This window comes from Microplitis mediator, chromosome 8 (assembly GCF_029852145.1).
Source record: "Microplitis mediator isolate UGA2020A chromosome 8, iyMicMedi2.1, whole genome shotgun sequence".
In the NCBI taxonomy this organism is placed as follows: Eukaryota; Metazoa; Arthropoda; class Insecta; order Hymenoptera; family Braconidae; genus Microplitis; species Microplitis mediator.
Window position 1 is genome coordinate 670,694 of NC_079976.1, and position 15,831 is coordinate 686,524.

At 27.9% G+C, this 15,831-nt stretch overlaps 2 protein-coding genes across 3 annotated transcripts in view; one reads left to right on the forward strand and one right to left on the reverse strand.

Moving 5' to 3' along the window:
• LOC130673067 (metallophosphoesterase domain-containing protein 1) overlaps positions 1 to 14,545 on the reverse strand; it is a 33,871-nt gene extending 19,326 nt beyond the window's left edge. The window contains exon 1 of the mRNA XM_057477968.1: positions 14,524 to 14,545. The gene's annotated coding sequence lies outside the window, so the exon portion shown is untranslated. The remainder of the gene's footprint in view (positions 1 to 14,523) is intronic.
• The window catches only part of LOC130673061 (nuclear hormone receptor FTZ-F1), a 43,445-nt gene that overhangs the window by 11,738 nt on the left and 15,876 nt on the right, over positions 1 to 15,831 (forward strand). The gene's annotated exons all lie outside the window — the stretch shown is intronic.

Here is a 15,831-nt window from a genome sequence, read left to right on the forward strand (position 1 = left end):
TTCCATTTCGTCGGAGGTCAGCCAGTAGTCTAAGTGGGTCTCGACCATTCGGTTAGTGTGTCATGGCGTACTTGCTATTGAATAAACTTAATCTCAATACCAGCATTAATAACTACTTGTCATATGCTATGCAACTATGTTGCATTAATAAATAATACCTTTTTTATATTATTTATAAAATTATCTCTCCGTTACCTCGTCGCGCTTTATATGAAATTACCATTTTTTAAATTACATATTTCCCGCTGCTTCTCTGTATATCTAATAATTATTCAAGTACTTTAGCTAATATTTGTTGTATCGTTATATTTTATTAGCTCGGCTATTTTTTATCTCATTACATAAATATATATACGTAACTCATTGTTTTTTTATATTTTTCGATCCATTTGTTTCATGATTGCATCTATTACCTTTTGCATTGTTGTTATTATTTAAAAGTTTTCATTAATACCTGTGTGCAGAAATAATATATGTATATATATATATATATATATGATTCCAACGTTGTTAATGTCTCCGAAACGGATCGAAGTATCGAGCTCAAGGTTTCGAGATACTTCCCGCCCCTTCTCTATACTTTACATACATACAATATATATATATATATATGTCTAAAGTCTTAAAGTCGACCACCATATCAATATTGCGCATGTGCGCAAGCTAACTGATCGTAAATTTATAATTCAAACCATGTGATGTGTATTTTATACCCCGATGAGTCAGTCGATTTTAAAAAAAAAAATCAAAAGTCAGTCCCTTTGTGGGCACAATTAATTTCTAGCGGGAATAAATTCAACTATGGAATTGTTAATGAAGTTGTAAGATGTATTTTTTTTTTGTTTTGTTAATTTTATTAATGAAAGTAAAAGTTTTGGGAAGGTAATTATTTAAAATAAATAACTGAGGAACAAGAGAGAGCACGTGTGGTAACGACAGATTGTACTGCTGGATAAGAATGTATGTCTAGTTTAGTGGGCAAGTAGGTCGCGAGGGAAACCAATGGATTGCGCAACGTCACACACTGTTCCAGTGTTATACAACTATTGACTCACCGGATTAACAAGTAGGCTGTGCTATGGGTGAAAACGAAAGCTGATACATGGCCGCAAGACCGCGATAATCGTAATCCGTGAATTTTTTTAAATATATATATCAATATTTTTTGGAAAATGTTGCAACAATTTTAAAAAAAATACTTTATTCCCACAGCAAATACTTTCCCTGTTTAATTTAACAAAATTCAAATTCTACATTACCCGCGAAATTTGAATTTTTGAATTTCAAATTTTCCCGCGCAATTTAAAATCTCGGATTTTTGGGTAAATGATTAAATTATCGGGTAAAATAGTTTATTGAGGTTAAAAAATAAATAAATAATGTCAAAGTTATATCATTATAGAAGATATATATAATATCATAGTGACATAGAATACTAGTAATATATTATTGAACGGTATGCTAGACTCTTGATACAATATACAGTAGAGTATATGGTTCATAGGTCAAAGCATAATTTAACGTATCATTTATCAATGATGAATAGACACGACAGTTATTGTATTATTGTCATTATATATATGTATATATGGATAAATACCCTTACAATTATAATAATAATAGTAACTATAACTATAACTATAACCAACTCTTCGATTTTGACTACACTCCACTTACTATTACTATTATTATTATTATTATTATTATTATTAATGTAATTACTAATAATATATTTATATCTTGACCCACCTCAATTATTATCAAAGTTAATTAACATGAAGATGAGGATAAACGTCGTAATTAAATAATTGATAAAAGTATTGAGGGTGAGTGACAATGCAGATGAGCAATTTGTTTATCTTTTTATCTCATTACATCAACATTTATAATTTATAATTAATAAATACTTTATTTTTATAATACCGTTAAAGCGCCAACGATGACAGGTTTTTTTTTATCTATATATTTAAATATATAAGAATAATGATTACTTAAATAATATAACACATTGACAGTCGGATCGAAGGTAATACAGCTCTCGCGAGTATGTAATTTATTTTATTTTATTTTTTAACCGACCTGCCTCAAATATGCGCCGCGGTTACTCCTTTGGTTAAATACATATATATATATATATATTATATATATGCGGTATAAATGATGAGTAATCAGCAGATAAAGAGTACAAGATAAAAAGTATATGCAATTATTGTGTTGCGATAATTATGATTTATAATTAACTTTTTTTTATGGATTTTAAATATCGAATTTTTTTTCTATAGGCAAAGTTTTGAAAATTTTTCTTGGGTTTAAATTTCCTGAAAACTTGAAAAAAACTTGACGAAAGGTTACGTGAGTAGAATTTTAGATAAAAGCACTAGCATTAGATCGATAACGCTGACACAGTTACCGAGTAAACCTGGCCTAGTTTCAAAATTACTTCACTATATATATTTATATATATATATATTTATTTATTAATCATTTAAATCCTACACGTGCGTTATCTGTAATTATAAAAAATTTAATAGCTTTGTCTATAAAAATATATTTAACTCAAATTAAATAATTTTTTTATTTAAAAAAAAAATTTCGCGGTTATTTTTAAATTCAAAATTACATGAATTACGTAATGGAGATTACAATCTGATAGTTAATAATTTTTTTAACAAAAATTACCCTTTTTAATTTTATTACCCTTATTAGTAACAAATGCGCAGGTGGTACTTTAATATCTGCGCCACGTGGCTTCCATAAAAATTTTAATGTAAAGTAAACGTCAGATAATTAAAAAAAATATTTAAACGTCAGTTTCGCCCTAAATTTAACTAACGGTTTCTATTCTCTATTCTCTTGTTAAATAAAATATTTTTTTTTCTTCCTCTTGTAATTTACCGTTGGTATTAGAGGCAATTTACATGGGCACCATGTACTAATCCCATAAATTTAGGTGAGGTGGAATGAAATAAAATCCAGTATAAGAAAATAATAACAATCATAGTAATAAAGAATAAAAAAATAATAAAATTGCGAGGGAGGTAAAGCGAGAATTTAAAACACAGAGGAAGCTTCGGTTTCTCGCGACGGGAGAAATTGTGTCAAGGGCACACACTACGACTGCGTACAGCAAAGTACAGTCTGCTAACAATTTTATTTTATTACATACTATCTATAGTTTTTTTTTTTATTTTAAATTTTTTTACAACTTCGAGAGAAAATATTTTTTACAAATAAATTTAATTGCCCGCTTCAAGACAATTAAATTTTTTTTTTTATATTTTATTATATATATCAAGTACTGAATGTACCTATATGTATCTACATATGTGCGTATGTATAAATAAAAAGTATAAGAGAAAGAGAAAAATAATTCCGTGTGTGAACTCCATAAAGGCGTCACGCCTTGCTAAGCAGAGGGCCCTCCTTGATCCAAATTCCAGCCGCGGGGTTGTAGGTTGAGAGAGTTGAGCCTAGTCTTAAATCTTATTACTTTAAATATATATACATGTATATAAATAAATATATGAGTGTGAGAAAGACAACTGAGCCAGACTCAGTTGCGTGTCTTTTTATACTTTTAACAAATAATAATAATAATAATAATAATAAAATAACCCGACGTTAACAATAATATATACATATATATAAATGAATAAAATGTTGGTGTAGGTTAAAAGTGAGGATATAAATTTAAAACTCACGCACAAGCCAAGCCCCTGGTTAAGATAAACTTCAACCGTGTGTTATTTTTTACGCTATTTTTAATGGACTGTTAAAATTATAAATAAATATATGTATGTATATATATATATGGATTTTATTATTTTAGCCGAAAGATGGATTATGGGTAATTATTATTCAAATCACGCGCTGTCAGTACTTTTACGCGCGGATTATAAAAGTCTGTATACTTGTCACGGGTCAGTTGAGATAGCAATAGGTGAGCCGGAGATTAGCGATACCAACAAATATCTTCTATTTTTATCAGATAAGAATAATATGACAGTTTACATAATTTTAATATTATTACCATAAAGAGAAATTTTATTGGCCTCTGAATTTCAGTTACTGCGATAGAGGATTTTACTTCAAATAAAAGTTTGAAATTTTAACACTTTTATGAAATTCTTTAAGTGAATAAAAAAATTTGCACCGCAATTTCAAAAAATGTTTATTAAAATTACATGTCGGGTATCAATTTCTGAAGCCTCTGATCAATCATTTTTTTTTTTAAATTCAAATTTTAAAAAATAAATAAAAGCGGGAATTTCAAAAAATTTTTATTAAAATTATATGTCGGGTATCAATTTCTGAAGCCTCTGATCAATCATTTTTTTTTAAATTCAAATTTTAAAAAATAAATAAAAGCGGGAATTTCAAAAAATTTTTATTAAAATTATATGTCGGGTATCAATTTCTGAAGCCTCTGATCAATAATTTTTTTTTTTAATTCAAATTTTAAAAAATAAATAAAAGCGGGAATATCAAAAAATTTTTATTAAAATTATATGTCGGGTATCAATTTCTGAAGCCTCTGATCAATCATTTTTTTTTTTAAATTTAAATTTTAAAAAATAAATAAAAGCGGGAATTTCAAAAAATTTTTATTAAAATTATATGTCGGGTATCAATTTCTGAAGCCTCTGATCAATCATTTTTTTTTAAATTCAAATTTTAAAAAATAAATAAAAGCGGGAGTTTCAAAAAATTTTTATTAAAATTATATGTCGGGTATCAATTTCTGAAGCCTCTGATCAATCATTTTTTTTTTTAATTCAAATTTTAAAAAATAAATAAAGGCGGGAATTTCAAAAAATTTTTATTAAAATTATATGTCGGGTATCAATTTCTGAAGCCTCTGATCAATCATTTTTTTTTTTAATTCAAATTTTAAAAAATAAATAAAGGCGGGAATTTCAAAAATTTTAAATTTAAAGTTACGGAGTTGGAGTTTTAAAACAAATATTTTAAATTTAACAGACGATAAAAAGTGTAGACAATTACTGTAAGTAAAAAAAAAGGTCAAATAGAGTTATATAATTTAAAAAACAGTGTTGTTAAGTGAAACTAAAAGTTTTCGAGCATAGATATAATTTTGTTAGACTACAACATTGTAAATGTATATGATTATGACACTAGCTGAAGTAAATAAACATAAATGGTATGCACATATATATGAGTATGGAGTGGAGTGTTTGGAGTGCAGAGGAGCGGTGTGTAGAGCAATTGTCTGTACACAATATGCTTTATAATGCAGTCAAAGTTGTCGGGCGTGGTGCGACGAAGCGGAACTCGCGTTGTCCCTCTACTCGGACTTGTGTATTAACTCTTGCAATCCAGCTAAACCAACACAAAACAACATGTACAGTCATTTGTGTTCCGGTTTCTCTCCCAGCAATTTTTCTTAAAGATCCGACTCCACTTGATATCATAAATATTTAAGATTAATATTTAAAAAAAAAAATATAATCACGATATAATGAACAAAACGTCGAGTTTTGTTATTCTCTCTGTACATAATAAATAATGACTCTCAGAAAATGACAAGACCGAGTAAATAAAAGGGGTTAGGGGACCTGAGGACGTGGGGACGTGGGGCTAGTCCTTTGTTTCGACGATACCGTCACTCAAGATGAATGCAAAGGGAAAGTGCATAATTATCTTGCTCATTTAAACTTTTTTTTTCTTTGAATTAAAAAGAAAAACATTTTTTTAAAATTCAATTTCATAAATTTATTAAAATTTCAATTTCAAAAAAAATTCTAATAATTTTTTACCACTTTTTTTTATTGACAAACAAAAGTCTTGAGAATATGAGACAATAAATGTAAATTTAAAAAAATGAACTTAACTAACAACTAAAGCGATTATTTAAATATTTTTTTATAATAATAATAATTATTATTATTTATTTATTGGAATTTATGTTGGAAACGGCTAAAGGCTACCTGTTATTCCGCAGCCGTCAGCCTATTTATATCGGCCTAGATTCCACTTTTACATCGTGTGGCATGCCGCGGTAAAAGAACCGCGCATTCAGGTATAAACATGTTATAAGAAATGTTAAAGATTCTCACGCTATTATATTTTAAAATATTTTATATCTATAAATATCAATAAACATTACTGTTTATTAACAGTCGTAAAAATTATCCTAGAAAATATAGGAAGGGAATCGAAGCAATTAAACTGCTGGATGAATTTGAATTTTAAAACTTGGCGCGCATTTCAGTAGATGAGACTGGCGGCTGGTTGGATGCAATTTAAATAAAATTTTTGAACTTGATGCAGCTACTGTACTCAGTGCTGGTTACTGGTTACTGGTTACTCGTTACTCGAGTACTCAGTACATAACACACTTGGTACAGAAGTGCAGTGCAACCAGCCATGCGGCGGAGGCTTTCGTGCGTGGAATAGGCTCAAGGCTGCGCGCCGGCGTAACGTCGAGTTACACTACTACTTACTTACTTACTTACCTTATAACTCATACTTGTACTTGCACTCATACTCATACTCGTACTTGTACTTGTACCTGCACCGACACTCACACTATTATGTACATATTATATTTGCTGTACTGGCTATAAAAACATATCAGACAATTTATTAATCGATAGATTTTTAATTTTAAAAACTCATTACTTTGACCCTTTTTTAAATAATTATTTTAATTATTATGATACTGAAGTTAGCCGTCAAATAATTTTTGGATTTTTTTTAAAAATATAAATAATAAAAAAAAAAATATTTTGAAAAATTGCGCATATAGTTTTTTGAATTTTCTACATGTGTATTTTTTTAGTTTTTTTTTTTTTTCATAAATTTGTTGTAAAAAAAAATCCTGAAATTATAAATTGTCTGTTAACTTTAGGATCATTAATTATTTCATTTTTATGATCCTGAAGTTAGCAGACATCTAATTATTTTTGGATTTTATTTGAGGCGGTAAATTTGAAAAGAAAAAAATTTGAAAAAATTGCACCTGTAGTTTTTAAAATTGTCTACATGTGCATATTGTTATTTTTTATTTTTTTGTAATTGATTTGTTGAAAAAAAAATCCGGAAATTTTGAATTGTCTGCTAACTTCAGGATCATTCATTTTTTCCGTTTAATTATGATACTGAAGTTAACAGACGTCGAATAATTTTTGGATTTTTTTTTAAAATATAAATGATAAAAAAAAAGTATTTTGAAAAATTGCACATCTAGTTTTTCGAATTTTCTACATGTGCATTTTTTTAGATTTTTTTTTTTCTCATAAATTTGTTATAAAAAAAATCCTAAAATTATCAATTGTCTGTTAACTTCAGGATCATGTTTAATTTTGTTTTTATTTGGTACTGATTTTTTTCATGAATAAATTAATTATAATTTTTTTTTATTTAGAATTTAAAATTTAAAATGAGGATTTCTTGGCGCGAAAAATTTTTACTCGCACAGAGAAATTATTTTGCACATAAAATTTCATAAATTAATTTTTTTTTGTAATAAAATTTACGGAAAAATCAATCAAAATATAAAATGAGTTTAAAAGTCATGTAATTTAAATTTCTCAGTAAATGTATAAAGCAGAATAAATTATTTGTATATATATATATAAATTTATATCCCGGTAGAAGAGGCCGGAACTGCAGTCTAGTAATCGTACGTCGGGTGCGCAGAAATCTCAAGTTATTCTCTTATTCTTCGCCTCTTTTCTCTTATTCATACATCCATATATACATACATTTTTTTTTATATTATTTTGCTGACTCTCTTTATTCTTAGCTCTGTCCCCATCTTTGCCATCTCATTCTCTCCCGTGATCCTCATCGCAGGACGAGGATCTTGCGAAAGACGTTAAATTACGTGCATTACCTCTGTAATTTCGTGCATAAAAATAAAAAAAAAAAACATTTTTAAATTATTGCCTGCAACATTGTGTTACAAAAGCCTTTAAATCTCAGGTAAAACGGATCTCCGATATAATTTTTATTTAAATGGCTCACGGAAAGTGTAACGAGACTCATTTTATTTTATTTAAGTTTGAATTCCAATACAAGTTTGTTATGCGATAGGGCCATTTAAAAATAATCGAGCACGTGGTTGCACTTATAGACTAGAGTCAGCATAGAATAGAGGAAAGTGCATAAGAGGGAAAGAGGTAGTAGTGCGGTCAAGGGTACCAGAAGTAGGTCACTCATAAAAATATCTCCCTGAACTCTTTAAAAAATAAATAAATAATTTTTAATTGTCATTAATAATAGTCAGCTTTTTTTTGCAGTTGATTATTAATTTATTTATAGAATTTTCATTTACAAAAGAGTTCTTTATAGTAATTAGTTTTAATTATCTGGTGAACGATAGACAATGTAGATAGTAATGGAGTAAATAGATTAATAATAGGGTAAATAATGAAATTATTATTTGTTTCCGCTGGTTACGGGCAAGGGACCAAAGGGCTGTAATAGCTTGCGGGTATGGAATAGCGTAGCATGGTGTGGTATGGTGTGGTATGGGTATGGTTTTGTGTGAGTGTATGGAACCTGCTGGGGATCTTAACGACGAGGTGAGACGTGGAGTGCGGTCAAGTGTACCGGGTAACTAGGTCAATGAGAACCGTCTGACGAGTCGGCGCAAGCGTAGGGTCGACTTGAGGCTCGACCCAACACATTTCTATATATCATCCGGCTATTATTATCAACGGCGATTCAGCGGTCACCGTCTACACTCTACATCACCATCTACACTATTCCTATTTCATTCCTTATTCTCTTTCCCTTCGTTTTACTGCTTCCCCGTTTCTTATTCCTTTTACATCAGATCTCGCTTTTACTCAATCTTGTGTTATAACCCCCATTACGTCCTTTCATTTTCATTTTTTACTTTTCTTTATATCCGTTTACATTTTCTATAGCCTTGGGCTCAACAATATATAAGTCATTGATTCAACTATTTCATGCCGATAGTCCATTGAAAATGTATGATAATTTGAACTTGCTGATGTTATGTATGAATTGTTTTTAGTGCATGTAGAAGGAAATAATTGGGTTGTGCTGATAAAAAATAATTTAAACGCGGAATTTATTTTTTGTTAAAGTTTATGTCCGAGCGAGTATTGATACAATGCATATGTTTTTTTTTTTTGACACTGCAAGGTAATTAATTAGCTGATGTAGATACGTTTAATTGATATAACTTTATAATTATTAAATAGCCGAGGGAATAAAATGGGCGAGTTTGTTACAATGAAGGCTGCTCGCCAACCTGAAAGCTGCAACGCGAGTCGTTTACTTTTTTTTACCCGCGGATTTTAAATATTTTTGTCGTTAGATTTTATTTATCAGTCGCACGACGTTTATCGCACACGTCTACACTGAGAGAAAAAAATATCTTTGCTCAGAACAGATTTTCTTTACTTGAGAATTTTTTTTTCTTTTTAAATTTTTTTTAATGAATTATATATTTTGCGCAAGGAAAATTTAATGACTAAAGATAATTATGGGGATTTTCACGGCTCCGATAAACCCACGAATGATTAAACTTAACTTTAAAAAAATTTTAGTTGCATCATGTCCATGAATTCTTGATAATTGGCGATAAATAATTTTTCTCAATCAATAAATATTTATCAGCAAAAGTATCATTTTCTTAGAACGCGTCTATTTAAATCCCGACTATTAAATTAATTATTTTGGTGGGCTTTAAAAAATGTATGTTGTGTGCAGTTGGGAGTAAAAAGCTTTAACTCAAAAGCTTTTGATTATAAATTATGAAATAAAACACGACAACTGTAACATAATTATGTTCGTAATTAAACCCAGCAGCTCAGCCCTTTTTTCATCTAACGAAATTAAATAGTGCGCGATTAATAACTTCCAATCTACGAAGATTGCAGTGTTTATTATTATTATCATTATTATAAACATTAATTTTAATTTCCCATCAATTAATCATCTTCCACCCGTCTGAAATAAAGTAAATCACATACGAATTTTTCATCTCTCATAATCCTCGAAAAATAAAAAACTAATCCAATTTATTTTCTTAACTTTGCAAAAAAAAAAGAAAAAGAAAAAAATTAGGTCGCTAGTATCAAATTGACCTACATAACTTTATCACGCTGTTATCTCTAACGATAAAATATCTTCTAACAATATAAATTATTTATTAATAGAAAATATAAAATACAAACACGATAATTATTAAAATTAATTAAATTGTATAATAAATAAAAATACAAGGTCTGGCTATTTATACACGATTAGTTAATAAAAACTATCCGAGTTATTTTATTTTAAATAACAAGATTTGAATAAACATATATCTACATATATATAATTTTATATCATTGCACAAGATAATAACGTAACGGAGTATAGATCATAAAGGATAATATAATAACTAGTACCATGGCCAATGGAAAATGTATTATATATATATATATATATATTTATAATACATAAGCTCCTTTCTTTCTGAAAGAAAGTAAAAGCAGTCGCCGCGACCTACTACTACTTCACCAGCTCCAGGTCCTCTATTTGCCGTGTAATACTTTCATACACAATTACTGTTACTGCATCGTAGAAAGAGAAAGATATCACATTAAAACGTAATATTTGAGAGTGAAATTTAATAACTTTCTCTAATGCACTTTTTATTCCTCACGTATTATTATTTAATACGCGTTACTAAATCGTTACATTACTCGGTGATTTTTTTTTAGACGTCAAACAATTGACTCATGCAAATGTATGTCAGCTTATTATTTAATTAGTTAATTTTTTTTATTTTTTTATTATTATTAGAAGACGAAGCATTTTATAGTTTAATCAGATGTCAAGTTAACGGGAATAGGAAATAAAATGAAAGTCAGTGGAATAATTATTTTGGTAATTATTGTAATAATTGGGGGATATATTTGGTATTTTGGAATAGGAAGTACTGATGAAAAACAATCTGGAGTAATAGACAGAGATCAGAGATATGTTAAAGAGGATGGATATCCAATGACGTGGGAGGACATAACTGAAAATATTAATACAGTCGATAATAAAATGGATGAGTATGAGTCTTATGATAGTGGGAACAGTCAATCAGTCGATGATGATAAGTCTAGTATTGGGACTAATTAAACGATAGCTAGTGAATTTGGCGCCTGCGTCAGGTGAAAAAAACTAGAAGACGAGTCTGGGGTTGGTGAAAGTGAGAATTTTTCAGTTTGTGAATTTATACTTGAGTAGAAAAAGAAATGGACAAATACCAAAATTTTGATTGCATTAATTTGTGTAAAAAATTTATTTCGAATTATTTGATAATTAAAAAATAAAATTTATTTTATTTTGTTTTATTTATTAGAAAGAAACGACATTTCGTGTCGATCAATTAAAAATTTATTAACGTTATTTATAATTGGGTGCAACTCAAAGTTGATTTCAAAAAAAGGAAACTAAAAAAAAATTGACAACTCAAAATTTGACTATTAGAAAAATTATAAACATGGGACACATAACACTATTTATGATTATTGTAGTAATTGGTTTAGCTGTTGCATTTGCAGCATACTTCTTAGTATACAAAAACACTGAAGATTCGTCAGCAGAATCTTCAGGTGATACTAGATCTGACGTTACTCGTAGTATCAAAGATTCAAGTTCCGCAACTCCAACTGAAAATTATAATCGTGTTTCTGAAACGATAATTGGCACTGAAGAACACATCAGTTCATACAAAGATGCACAATAAATTTACCTAAGAAATGAATCATATTTGTCATATTTCAAAAATAGTATATTACACACCAAGGGGGAAAATAGGGCATCCAAGCCGCCTGTGTGTACAATTTTTCACCAGACTTGTATTTGAAAGTTTAAATTTTTGCCTCTGTTTGTGGGAAGAACGGCGCATGCGCTAATTTTCATGATTTGTTTTCTCACAGAATCAAAAAACGCTTTTTTCCCTCTAAACAGGACAGGAATTCAAATTTCGGTGCAGGAATGCTGAAAAAATAAATATTTTTTTTTTTGTTTATATCTATTAGAAGAAAAAGAATTTTTCTTTTCAAATTTTGAAAGATTATTAGAATAATTTACAGAAGCTTGCAGTTACTCTGGTATTACATTTAAAAATAATGATAACAAAAATGCAATCTATTGAACCAGAACCTAACGATTATTATGTTTGTTTACTATTAATCGTAACAGTGACATCAACTATAGCCATAGTTGCTTTAATTGTCATTTCTATACTATATACAGTAAAGGATTACAATATTTGGAACGATTCGGAAAAATCTGATGAATCTCTTCCGACTAAGCTTGCAGATTCTCCTCCATATTTCCTTACCACTGACACAATAATCGAGACCGAAGGAAAGATCGAAAAATTCGAAGATATGCAATAAATTCAAAAAAATTAAACAAACCCATTTTCAAAATTTAATTTTAAAAAATTATTCTACGCAATTTAAAATTTGAACAAAATATTTATTTGCAACCGAACGATTTGAATATCCAATTAATTAGACATTTTGACAAATTATATATTTAACGATTATTTCATAAATTATTTTATTAATCCATTTTAATTAACTATTCAAATAATTTACTATGATTAATTTTTTTTTTTTTTTTTTTTTTTTTTCAAAGTTCCCATTTCATTAAATTATATACTAACGTTAATTTAATAGTATATGCATGCGACAATTAATGCAATGACCACGGGTATTACTTCATAAATGACGTCAGACATTATATTAGCTCAGTAATCGATATATATGTATATATGTATATATGACAATATTAATATTGTAATGGAATTTTAATCAATAAAATGTACGACAAAATTTATTGTCAATTAATTAAATATTTTTTTTTTCAATAATTTATAGGGGAAAAAAACTTTAAAAAAAAAATATACGGTAACAAAAAAAGATTTAGTATTTTATTGTGTGAAAATAAAATTTATCTATGGTCATTGTTTGCTGTTATGCCGGCAATTGACTTATTTACGTTAAAGTAAATTTTGTCAAGCCCATAAAAATATTTTGTCCGTTTCGAATTGCATACAATTGGGCCCTAGAAGTATAGTGCCGGTGTTTTAAAATATTTATAAAACTTTAGCCGTTTGCTTTCACTATTTTAGCGTACACTTTTAAATTTTAAATTCTATAACGTTCGTGTCGAGCGGGGGCGTCGTGTGGGGGTAGAAAGGGTCCACGTGCTTCGACCACTTGTTTCCTAGGATCCAGGCTAAATATTTACCTTTCCTGCTGTATACTCTTTGGATTATTTTATTTACGGCCTACTGACAATTTTACACACTGACCCAAAATTCAACAGTCAAAACTTACCGAATTTTTTTTTTAACAAAAAATAGATACAAAAAATTATATATATGCCTGAGTCAAAATATTAGACGTAAGTTGAACGTTCTTGACGTTTTGAACGTAAATTGAACATTCTTGACGTTTTAAACGTGAATTTAACGTTTTGAAAGTAAATTGAACGATTTTTTTTGTATTTTGGTTCGTAAAAAATTGGTAATTTTATGAGTTATGATTTTAGTTTTTTGGAATGCTTATGTTTTCTTATTGTAAGTCTAGATACACAGAAAAAAAAAGTTATCTTGAGTCAAAAAAATATTTTTGAAGACAAACGTTTTCGGGAACCAAGTCAAGATTTTCTTGAGCCAAGAGAATTTGTCTTGGTTAAAAAAAATTCGTTTTGGTCGGAAAAGATTTCTACTTTATCTGAGAAAATTTCGATCTCCAAAAAAATTTTCTTGAATCAAGAATATTTACACTGAAAAAAAGATTTATTTGAGCCAACTAAGATTTATTTGAGCCAAAGATATCGTATATTTGGATATGGCCAAATAAATATTTAATTGTGAGAAAGATATAATATATTTGAGTAGTTTAATTGCGTGAAATAAGTGATTTATTTGTGGTAAAGAAATGATCCAATTGCTACAAATAAATAAGGGCTTCAAATATATGTATAGTATCGCCAAATTTTAGGTTATTTGTCACAAATTTAATATCTTTACCACAAATATATCAATTACTTACCACAAATAAATTATATATTTCTGTCAAATTATAAAATTATTTGAATCAACTGTCATATTTTGTTGTACCAAATATATTTATTTGTCATTAAGAAATATTCAAAAAAAAGCCACAAATAAATTGATTTGTTTGGGACAAATATTTCTTTTTTTCAGTGTACCTTCAGTCAAGAATTTTTTTTTTTCTGTGTAGGTTTTAGTTACATTTTCGATTTATGATACTCCAATCTACGTTTTGAATAATTTGAAAGCTGTCAAATTAAGTTTTTAATGTCCAAAACGTTCAATTTACGTCTAATATTTCGACTCGGGTGTAAATTTATTATTTTTATTTAAAGAATAAAATTAAAAAATTCTTTCTTTCGTAAAAATATTCAAAAAAAAATGATAATAAATTTTTTTGTTTATTTAAATAAAAAAAAAATTATTAAAATGATTATTTAACCTAGTTCGCACGTCCTTGACACACTTACCTAGATGGATTACTCGTGAGACTTGCATCGCGCGTTCTGCATCATTCCTCTTGCTTCTCGCGAGTGTACATTTATGCACGAATGATTCAACACCCATCGCTAATGTATAATGTCCAGATATATATGTATATAAATAGAATTGAATTTAAAATTGAAAAAAAATAATAATAATAATAAAAGTAATAATTAGTATCATTATTATTATTTCGATTAAAAAATAATTTTAGCGTGTCGAAATTTTTTGAAATAATTTAACAGTTGTGACATAGAAAATAAATAAAAAAAAAATGATTTAATGATTCTGAGGTAGTTAAATATTACTCAACGTTCATCAAATATATATGAGTATCGTTTGACTACCAAATAATTTTATAAGTATTAGACGTGTGCGTGAATGTGCTGAGATGTTGACGAAAATATATAAGTTGTTTAATACAAATATCAAGTGTGCATAAATATATCGGCATATATACATTGTAATATATTTAACATGTATTAGATATTAAATATATGTAGTATTTGTAGTTTTTGTAGTGTAGGATTGTTTTAAATATATACATGTATTTATGAATGTATATATATATATGTATATATATGTCTTTTTAGTTATGCTCGTTTGTATAACGACACAATGAGTTAGATTTTACTTTTAGTTTCGAAAATGGGTAATGCAAGAGTGGGGCACGCGTAAGCCTTGGCACACTTCTCACACATAACCAGTAAAAAAGAACTTCGAAACACGAATAAGAAAAAAAAAAACAGAAAAAAAATTTTTTTTATATTTTTTATTATCGAAAAATTTAATTATCATTTTATAAATGATCAGATTTAATTTTTAATGAAGACTGTAGTTGCGTTTTTTCTTTTGCCAAATGAATTTATTTGAAATTTAAATGAAAATTTAATAAATGAGGAAATTGTATTTTTTAAACGTTTACTTAAAAAATGTGATAAGGATTTGATAAATAATCAGATAATATTTTTTGATTGATATAGTATACAAATAATTTTTTTTGTGAATTTTATTTGAAATTTTTTCAAGAATTTTATAAATGGGTGATGAGAAAACTTTTTTTTGCGGATATTTAAAATTTGAAAATTTTTTTTTAAGGACTTAATGAATACGTTGAGAAAATGAATTTTAAAAGAAAAGTTGCTGATAAATAATTATTTATATGCAAATTGTTAGATAATGATAAAGGACATTAGAGAAGGACATGATAAGCTGATATAATTCGACCTAGATGAGAAAAAAAAGTATAAAATGTACGTACTTAGAGCAAAAATAACCTGAATGACAATAATGAC